Raw genomic sequence first — 8160 nt, 5'->3', positions numbered from 1 at the left:
CTTAACTAAGATATTTTAGTCAGTTTTATATATTTTTAAAATTTTCTCTATTTAGCTATACATGACAGTAGAATAATTCTGACACTTAACACATAAATGGAATATAACTTCTCATTCGGTTGTACATGATGTAGGATCACACTGACCATGTAGTCATATATGCACAGAGAGTATTGATGTCCAATTCATGCTACTATTCTTCCTACCCCAATACCCCCCTCTCTTCACTTCACTCCCCTCTGCTTAATCCAAAGTACCTCTATTCTTCCCTAGTCCCCTGACCCTTATTATGAATTAGCATCCACATATCAGAGAGAATATTCAGCCTTTGTTTTTTGGGGATTGGGTTATTTCACTTAGCATGATAGTCTCCAGCTCCATTTCATTTACTGGCAAATGCTCTAATTTATTTCATTCTTCTTTAAGGCTGAATAATATTCCATGGCATATATGTACCACTTTTTCTTTATCCATTTGTCTGTTGAAGGGCACCTAGTTTGCTTCTATAGTTTAGCTCTTGTGAGTTGAGCTGCTATAAACATTGATGTGGCTGCATCACAATAGTGTGCTGATTTTAAGTCTTTTGTGTATATATTGAGGAGTGGGATAGCTGGGTCAAATGATTCCATTCCAAGTTTTCTAAGAATCTCCATACTGCTTCCCAGAGTGGTTGCACCAATTTGCAGTCCCACCAGCAATGTATGAGAGTGTACCTTTCCCCCACATCCTTTTTTTTTCCCCCCACATCCTTGCCAACACTTATTGTTGCCTGTATTCTTGATAATTGCCATTCTGACTGGCATGAGATGAAATCTTAGAGTATTTTTGATTTGCTTTTCTCTAATTGCTAGAGATGTTGAACGTTTTTTCATATATTTGTTCATTAATTGTATTTCTTTTTCTGTGAAGTGTCTGTTTAGTTCCTTAGCCCATTTATTGATTGGGTTATGTGTGTGTGTATGTGTGTGTGTGTTAAGTTTTTTGAGCTGTTTATATTCTCTTTCTTAAGTAAAACTTGCTTTCTACACTTGCCTCAGCGTTTCTCAAGTGTTTAATCTTCATTCCGATCCTGATTTCCAGGACAGGTATCACTCCTAGATAAAATCCACTAAGAATTATCGTGTTTCCTGAAAGCTTCCAATTCAGAGCAAGCCCCTTGAATCCTCCTCCAAATCTCCCAAGTTAAACTCAGTACTCTTTATGCACACTTTCATTGAGATGCTCCATGATTCCCCCTGGTGTACATGCTCCCTCATTGCAACAAGCCCCAAACCCAGTGTGTTCAGCTATGAGTGTGTTTCTGGTGATCTGTGGCTGAGAGCGATGACGTACTCAGATCTGAGCCAGGTACTGGGAAACAAAAATAAATAAAACAGACAACAATTTGTCAGAGCTTTCAGGGAGGCGAAGAATGAACCATGTATATGATAGAGGCTAGTGGTACGGAGAAAAGGAAAGCAGGGTAAGGAATTGAAATTTTCCAATTGGTTAGCCAAGGAAAGCTTTACTGAAGTGACACTCCAAGATCTGGAGGATGGGAGGCATGAGCCACATAGCTATTTTAGGATGTGCAAGCAAAGGAAAGTCCAATGTAGAGGTCCTAGGATGTAAGTGTGACTGGTGCTACTCGGGGACAGCAAGGAGCATGAACTCATGCAGCTGGAGTGGGGTGGTCAGAGAAGAAAGAAACTGGGGACAGTCAGTAAGATGGGTGGAGGGTGAGAGCAAGGTTCACACAGAGCCTCATAAACTGCTGCAAGGATTCTGGCTTTTACACTGATCAAGGTGGGAAGTTATTGGAAAGTGTTGACCCGAAAAGGGCATGGTTGGATTTATGTTTTAATTAAAAACAGAAATACTTTAGCTGATGTATTAAAATGGTGGGAGTGTGGGGACAAAGATGGAAGCATGGAGAATTATTATTGGTAACACAGGAAGTGAGGAGCAGGCAGATTCTGGGTATACTTTGAAGATAGAACAAGTAGATTTATTGATATGGGGGTAGGGGTGAGAGAGAAAGTCAAAGACCATGCTAAAGTATTCAGCCCAAGCTAAAACTGCAAGGCTGAAACCACCATTAACTGAGACAGGGAAGACAGTGGGAAGGCATGGATTTGAGGAAAAAAAAGAACAGGAATTTATATTAAATTTACATTAACCAGTGGATATGTTGAGTAAGCAAATTCAGAGAGTTCTGGACTGGAGTTGTAACTTTGGGAGTTTGGAGAGGACAGTAGCATCTAAAGTTATGAGACTGGATGAGATCACCAAGCAGGGACATGTAGACTGATGGAGGTCAAGGACTGAGCTCAGGGTTCTCCAGATGTTCAGAGGCTGAAGAAATGAGAAGAAATGAGCTTGTCTCCCTCCCCCCTCTCCCCGCCAAAAAAAAAAAAAAAGTCAAAACAACCATTAACATGGGAAGAAACCAGTAGTGTGGAATTTTGAAACTGGCAAGAATGCATTTGATTTGCTAACAGATCAAATAAAATGAGGTCTGAGTACTGACAGTTGGATTCACAACATCTTTCTTGGACCTTTTCTTTTTGGAAGAAACATCTGAGCTCTTAATAATTTTTTAAAATAAAATTTTACTTTCTTATATACCATGTAATTTACCTATTTATCTTATTTCCTGGGTACCTATTTTTACTAGAATGAAAGCTTGATGAGAGTAGGGATTTGGGTCTATTTTACCAATTAACAGAACACTGCATAGAACAGCGTGTGGTCATAGTAGAAGCCCCATAAGGATTAGTTGAATCATGGCTTTCAGATCCATCACAATGTTGACTTCACATCTAGGAACATGTTCCTTTGGCAATGTTTCCCTAAAGTGATTAGAGCATGTTCTAGCCAAGTCTTGGAGTATTAGGATGACTCTCCTGAGTTTATAGCCTGGCATTTTATGGTGTGGTTAGCAAGCCCTGCTTGTTTGACAGGCATATGCAGGCAGCTACCAAATACCTCCCTATCTGGAACCATACACTTTTCCTATGAATTGAAGAAATAAAAATTCATGGCCAACCAGTTTGGGATGAGTACTACATCTCCAGTAGTGGAACCCCACTCCTCAAAGGGAATAGAGAAAAAGGACATCAGACCTCAGACTGGGACATCTCTTTTAAGATAGGGATGCCCAAAAGGGAGGGTAGGTAGGATGGGTGTATGGGGACAGGAAAGATGGTGGATTGAGATTGACATCATAACCTTGGGAACATGTATGACTGCACATATGGTGTGATGCTACATCGTGTACAATTATAGAAATGTAAAGTTGTGCTGCAATTGTGTACAATGAATCAAAATGTCATATATACCTAGTTAAAATAAATTAAAAAATAATAGTACCTCATATTAAAAAAAAAAAAATATAGGGTTGCCCAGCCTGAGTTCCTTAATTTTTCAGCATTGAAGTCTGGAAAACAGGAGTTCAAGCCTTGGGCTGGGGATGCAGCTCAGTGGTAGAGTGCTTGCCTAGCATGCATGAGGCTCTGGGTTTCTTCCCCAGCATGTGGGGGTGGGGGTGGGGGGGAAAGAAGTTCAAATCTCATATTGGCACAAAAGTAAAAAATCTCACTGAACTTTATTTTTTCATCTGTAATATCAACCTAATAAGATCTATATTGTGATATATTGAGAGGCTGTTATCAGAATTAGAGAGAATTATGTTGTGGACTACAGTAGACCTTACTAAATGCCATTCATATATTTTAAATTCCATAACCCCTTCTAATTTTCCAAGTGTTTTATAATAAGATAAAGAAGGAGTAAAAAGGCTGGAATCTGCAATTATGTGTACATCTGTAATCCCAATGGTTGGGGAGGCTGAGACAGGAGGATCACGAATTCAAAGCCAGCCTCAGCAATTTATGGAGGAATTAATCAACTCAGTGAGACCCTGTCTCTAAATAAAATACAAAATGGGGCTGGGGATGTGGCTTAGTGGTTCAGTGCCTCTGAGTCAAATCCCCAGTACCAAAAAAAAAAAAAAAAAAAAAAAAAAGAACAACTACAATATTTGTCCTTTTATGTCTGGGTTATAACACTTAGCATGATATTTTCAAGACTCATCCATATTACAATTTTATTTTTAAATTGCATTTTTTCTCACAAGACTAAAATCCTGTGGGATTTACCATTTTATGTCATGAAAAGTTACCTGCATCTTTTTCCAAGACCACTCAATTCATGTCCATGGTCCATTTCTTCTATCAAAGAATAGGAAAATCTTTATATTTATTTAAACATTTGGATCCATCATTAGCACTTGAAGTTCTCGTCACATAGAGCTCCAATTAAATCTTCTTCTTGATTTGTAAAATATTCAAAGTTGCATTGAAATTCCACAAGGAGGCAGGCTAGTTCCATTAAATTTGGCTTCCTGCAAGATTTCAAATACATTCTAAATGTGATGTATACTCTTAATGGAATATTATTCAGCTTTAAAAAGGAATGGTTATTATGACATGTGCTAAAAAATGGATGAATTTCTTTCTTTTTCTTCTTTTGTACCAGGCATTGAACCCAGAGCTACATCCTTATTAACACTGAGCCACATCCTCAGACAGGTTCTCCCTGAGTGGCTTAGGGCCTTCACCAAATTGCTGAGGTTAGTTTTGAACTCCTGATCCTCCTGCCTTAGCCTCCTGAGTTGTTGGGATTACAAGCAAATACCACCACACCTAGCAGGTGAATGTACCTTAATGAAATTACATCAGAGGCAGTGGCACAGGCCTGTAATACCAGAGGATTAGGAGGAATCATGAGTTCAAAGCCAGCCTCAGCAAATAGTGAGGGCCTAAGTAACTCAGCAAATCCTTGTCTCTAAATAAAAATATAAGCACCCTGGGTTCAATTTTTTTTTTTTTTTACAAAATTGTAAAAAAAAAAAAAAATCACACTAAGTGAAACAACCCAGTCACAAAAAGACAGTATGTTCCATTTACCTGAGGTTTTTAAAGTAGTTAAATTCAGAGACAAATTAGAATGGTGTTTGCCAGGGTCTGTGGAAAGGGGGAATTATTGCTTAATGGGTATTGAGTTTCAATTTCAGAAGATGAAAAAGTTCTGGATATGAATATGGTGACAATTGTACAACAATGTGAATGCCACTGACTTTACTTTAAAAAATGGTTAACATAGTAAATTTTATGGTGCATATTTTGTCACAATTAAAAAGATTAAAAAAATCAAAAACAAAAAGAAATTTACAAAGTCTCCCTCTTGACTGTATATCTTCCCAGAAATCTGAATACACACCACACATCCATGTATGAATTACTTGATGTGATAAATTATATACTTAAAAGAGAAAAATCTACTTGTTTTTTTTTTCAGGAAATTTTTTTTCTTTGCAGTAGAATTCTATAAGCTTTACTTATGGATAAATTTGTGTAACCACCACTAAAATCAGGGTACGGAATGGTTCCATTACCCCATAAAGAACGCCTGTGTTACCGCTTTATAATGCTGTCCCCAACGTTAACTCTGGGAAACCACTTATCTGTTCTCCTCATTGTACTATCATTTCCAAAATCTCATACAAATGGAAATTTCCAGCATGTAACCTTTTGGGTCTGCCTTCTTTCACTTAGCAAAATGCCTGTGACAGGGACGTTGTTGCCTATACAGTAGTCCACTGTTGTTTTTTTATTTTTATTTTTATTTCTTTAGTTGTTGATGGACTTTTTATTCCTTTATTTATATGTGGTGCTGAGAATCAAACCCAGTGCCACACACATGCTATGGCAAGTGCTCTACCACTGAGCCACAACCCCAGCCCTAGTCCACTGTTTTTAATACATTGTAATGTTTCAGTATACAAACATGCTACAATATTGTTTTTCCATTCAACTGTTGAAGGACATTGGGTGCTTTCCAGCAGCTTGTGATTGTGAACAGAACTGTTGTACAGGTTTTTGTGTAAACTTAAGTTTTATTACTCTAGGGTAAATACAAGGGCCAAAACGCAGGCATGTGTTGAACTTTGTTAGAAATTTCCACATTGCTTTCCCCCCAGCAATGTATGAAAGTTCAGTTGCTCCACATCCTTGCCAGAATCAGCTTGTCTATATCTAAAAAGATCCTACTAGAATTTTGATTGAAATGGAAGCATTTATTATGTTGAGATTTTAATCAATAAATCTGATACATTACAATTTTTTAAAGTTTTCAGCATAAACATCCTGTACATATTTTGCTAAAATTACACACAAGGATCCAACCCAGAAACTTGAGCTTGCTGGGCAAACATATTATTTCCTAGCTACATCCCCAGCCCTGGAATTATTTATTTTTTGGAACTGAAAATTGAACCAGGGGTGCTTGCCAGGTTTCCAGCCCTTTTTATTTTTAATTTTGACACAGGAATCTCACTGAGTTGCTTAGAGCAAAACTAAGTTGCTGAGGCTGGCCTTGGAACTTGTGATCCTCCTACCTCAGGCTCCTGAGTTGCTGGGATTAAGGTCTACGCAACCATGTCTGGCTGGAATTTTTGTTTTTAAAATTTAGCTCCTAATTGGTAATTGCTGACTTTTGTTTGTTGACTTGATATTCTGTACAATGCTAAACTCAGTAGTTTTAGGAAGGTTTTGTTTTTTTCCCCAGAATGGGGACAAAACCGGGCCTCATGTGTGCCAGGCAAGCATTTTATTAGAGTTATATCTGCAGCCCTCCTGGGGATTTTCAATATGTCATCATGAATAGCAACAACTTTATTCATTTATCCAGCTTACATGCATTAAAAAATTTTGGAGGGTGATTTATTGGGAAATGAACTTTATCACTGAGCTACATCCCCAGCCCTTTTAATTTTTTTGAGACAGTGTCTCACCAAGTTGTTGAGGCTCACCTATAACTTGGGATCCTTGTATGTCAGCCACCCAATTAATAATTTTTTGCCTTATTTTGATGGCTAGGATTTCCAGAACAATTATTGAAAATGATTGGCGGGAATTGACATCCTTACATCTGCTTTTAGAGGAAAAGCGGTTCTCTTTTGCTAGTCTGATGTTAGCTATAGTTTACTGAATTTTATTTTTCTCAGTCATAATTGGTTACCTTTTATCAAATGTTTTTTCTGCATTGATACACTCATGAGTTTTTTCTTCTTAGTCTTCAGTTTTCTGGTCATTCTTGTCAGGTTTTTATATCAGGGTAATGTCCTCATGAAAGGAGTTGGGAAGTGTTCTATTCTCTTTATAAAGATCGTTTAATATTGGTGTTATTCTTCTTTACATATTTGGTAGAATTCAACAATGAAGTCAGAAATTTATTTTCCAGAGGCTCACTATAACTTGTTTCTTTTACTAGTTACAGTACTATTTATGTTGCTTATTCATCTTGGATGAGTTTTACTAACTTTTGGTTTTTGAAGAATTGGTACATATGATCTAAGTTGCCAAATTTATATAAAGTATGCCCTTATCCTTTTATTTTGAACTGAATAAAAATGAAAATGCAACATATCAGAATTTGTGGGATGTAGTTAAAGCAGTATTTAGAAGGAAATTTATAGTATTAAGATGCTTATTCTGCTGTCATGTACAACTAAGTAGAACAAACCAAAAATTTTAAAAAGATGCTTATATTAAATACTTCAAATCAATATTCTAAGCTTCCGGTTAAAAATGAAAAACAAATTCAAAATGTATAAAAGAAAATACAGAAATAAATTGAAAACAGATCAGAGAAAATGAAACAGCTTATTTGAGAAAAATCACTTTGATATATTCTATAGTTGAACTAATGAAAATAAACCTATTTGTTCTTAAACATATGGCCTGCTTTTATGATTGTGACTCTATTTGTCTCATTTTTTTTTTATTCAAGATATCTTTATTTGTGTCTTTCCAATCAGTTTCACAATCCCCTCTCTCCTGAATATCAGTTTTTGGTCTGGATCCTATAGCTCCTTCATCTTCCTCTCATTTTTATTCTCCTACAGAGCTACAGGAAATACCTGCTTAGGTCTTCCACATACCCATTAATGGGTTCACACTGAAGTGGGAACCATGGTTCTATTCATCTTGTTTTGGGGGACAGGTCCAGATACCCCCATCTTCAGAATCTCTGTGGACAACATACAAGTTTCTATGTTCTCCAAACTCCTAGATGAATATTTCCAGTTATTATAGGAACTTCCTTATCTTGCACTAA

Source organism: Urocitellus parryii, chromosome 13 (genome assembly GCF_045843805.1).
Source record: "Urocitellus parryii isolate mUroPar1 chromosome 13, mUroPar1.hap1, whole genome shotgun sequence".
In the NCBI taxonomy this organism is placed as follows: Eukaryota; Metazoa; Chordata; class Mammalia; order Rodentia; family Sciuridae; genus Urocitellus; species Urocitellus parryii.
Note: the sequence above shows the minus strand (reverse complement) of the source record.